Genomic DNA, 3071 nt, shown 5'->3' with positions numbered 1-3071 from the left:
TGTGAATAGCCTTAATCACCCTCATACAAGGCATCTCTGGCCCAAGATTGCAACCCCTTTTTTTTCAGCAGCCTCAGCTATTGATTCATATTTTTCATGCTCCTTAGTTCAAACTACAGTGAAAGAGAAGCTGAGGGATGCAGTCCATCTCTGCCTGACAGGCCACAACACTAGGTCCCTGGTTAGCCTATGGATCTGTCCTTAAGTCACAGCCAATCAGGTGGGGAACAGGGATATACACTGTATCCCATGGCTGGCTAGCCCACCCCTCTTGATGCTATCCAGGGACCAGGAGATCTGTCCAGTACAGAAGAAATTGTTGTTTAAGTCATGATATTTTGCTGGTCCTAGCCCTTAATAATAGAAAGGTCATGGATGGTGCAGTCCATGAAGCTGGGTTGAGTCTGGCTGATTGAGATTCATGGGGCAGAATCTCAACAGTAGTGAAATGGAAATGACTGAGTCCAGTTAACCTGCTATGTTAACCCACCAGTCTAGGGATATGGTACCAAGGGATTTTAAAAATTAGCTTTGTTCAGCTCCATTTCCACGCTGGACACCACAGTCTTTGACCTCTGAACATAGCCCTAGGTGAGAGGGGCAGTGAGGGGAAGAGAAATGGATGGCTTCAGTTTCCATAATAAGACCTGAACGTCTGAACCTGGAATTCAAGCCCCTTCACCATATACCACCCCCCCACCATCTATCTTTCCAGTCTCACGTCCCAGTTCACCCCCAAGTGAACCTACTGTCGGACCACCATCAAACATTCTCTTTTCTTCCCTTGGCTCATACAATACCCTCCACTCTAACTGCTATCCTTCCTCTAAAATCAGTTTAAAAACCACCACGGTTCAGAGAAGTTTTTATCTGTCTACTCTGACCTAGTCATTTCTATTTCTTCCTCTGAATTTTTATAACCTTGCTCATGCTGGAACACCTGGATGGCATGGATATGTCTTACTTATCTGGGGATCCTGGAGCCTAGTGCCTGCCTGGCGTACAGCAGGTGCTCACCAGTGGTATGTCTGAATGGATTGTCTGTAACACCAGTTCACTTAAGGAAACTTTAGCGCGTTCCTCTGCGATGTTTGGCACAATGGAGAAAAGTCAGTAATATATGGTCCCTCTAGGAGTTTTTCTAGTTCAGTTGCCTCATTTTATAGATGAGAAAACTGAGGCCCAGAGAGGAGAAATGACTTGCCCTCTGCCACCCAAGCAGCCACAATTTACTGAGCAATTTGCTATGTGCTAGACAAAACGCTTTTCATTCTTTATCTCATTTTCATCCTTGTAACAATCCTACGAGGGAAGAATTTGTACACCTACTTTACAGAAGAGAAAACTGAGGCTTAAAGAGGTTATAACATGGTTAAGGCCACACTGCAAGGAGGTGGCCAGGCCAGGTTTGGATCCCAGGGTCTAACTCTGGGGTCTCTATTCATGCCCCCTATCCTGAGCTCCAAGCTGGGGAGTCAGCTCCCTGTGGTCAACGCATCTGTATATCACCCATAGGCCTTGAACTTTGTCAGTGCTCCAGTGGCTGGGTTCACATCTGGTGATGAAAGGGTCCTGGTGAATTTCTGTGCCATGCAGTGCCTATGCACACAAATCTAATGTTCTGACCATCAGGTCAGGGTATTTTTTTTCCCCTCCTGGGCAGTTGGGTTAGTGAAAGAAACCTGATAAAATCCTGGAGAGGAACTTGATCGTTCTCTGAAGGACTTACAAGTTGTTTGGCCTGCCTAAACTGCTCAGATACCGTCCGGGGAATATTCGGTATCCATGTAGTACAGGTTGTGAATTATTCTGCGGGGACTGTTAGCAAGACCCTCACCAGCTCTGCCTCAGCCAGTCTCAAGCAGGGCTTTGGGGCAGCCCCTTTCTTCCCCTCCCACCAAAGCTCTGAGAAGAGCAGGCTTTTCCCCAATGGGGGCTGGGAGGAGCAAGAGGTACAGGGAGATCCTCCTGCCTCTAAGCAGAGCTGACTCTACAGAACTGGGCCTGTTCCCTCCTCAGAGTTATAGCTGTGGATACAAGGACTTGGCAGGGGTAACATTTATCCCACATTTTGGCAACCTAGTACCTGAATGCCTAACATGGAAAGAGACCAACTCCCTAAAATCAGTGTAAGAAAAATGATTAAAAGTTAGATATGGAAGTACCTCAGGGATCATCTACACCCCTGGATTTAAAGATGAGGGAACTGCAGCGCCAAGGCTTAAGTCACTTGTCAAGGTCACAGAGCTGCTGGTGATAGAGACCAAAGACCAGGTTGCCTGAGTCTAAACTCAAGGGTCTTTCCCCTTAAACTCTAATGCACCCGCCTACACACCAACAAACTCACCCCACCCTTTGCGGAAGTATGGTACACAGGCACACGCAGAACTGAGTCAACTGGGTCCTATATCCCTAAAGTATACGACTGTCCGTCCTCTGGGGGACAGGGTACCGCATAAGACAGATTCTCAGACATTCTGACCCGTGTACTAGCAGAGAAAGTCTCAAGAGCAGCACCCCAGGCCTTCCTCCCAACTCTTCCTTTCTCTGCTCCAATTGAGTTTCCAGAACGTGAGAGCCCAGGCCGATACCCGGCAGTCCGGGAGCTGCCGGGAGAAGCGCGGGGCGGGTGTCCGGAGCGCACGGGCTCGGGCGCCGGGTACGGGGTCTGATGCTTAGCGCGCCCGGGTCTGGCGGCTCAAGGGGGCGACGAGCATCCACTACCTGCCCCTCTCCTCCGGCCTCCTGTGACTCAGGACGGCTCGGCGGGAGACCCTAAAGGCGGGGCATGGACCTTGGGAGGAGGAGGTGCGGAGGGCGGAGGGCAGAGCTTAGCGCCTCGGCCCCGGCTCGGCCCCCGCGAGGCCCCGGTGCCCTCTCCCTGGCGTGCAGGTTTGGAAGGCGGGAGGCCTCGCCCGGCCGCCGCCTCGGCTGCTCGGGTCCCCATATATAGTCATATCCACCGTCAACTGGGAGGCCGGCAGGCAGCAGCGAATGGGCGAGCGGCCCCCGCGGGAGCAGCGGGGAGGGCGCAGGGGGCGGAGGGAGGAGAGGGGGAAAGGGGGCAGGAG

Source organism: Balaenoptera musculus, chromosome 2 (genome assembly GCF_009873245.2).
Source record: "Balaenoptera musculus isolate JJ_BM4_2016_0621 chromosome 2, mBalMus1.pri.v3, whole genome shotgun sequence".
Taxonomy (NCBI): Eukaryota; Metazoa; Chordata; class Mammalia; order Artiodactyla; family Balaenopteridae; genus Balaenoptera; species Balaenoptera musculus.
This window is presented reverse-complemented; position numbering follows the sequence as displayed.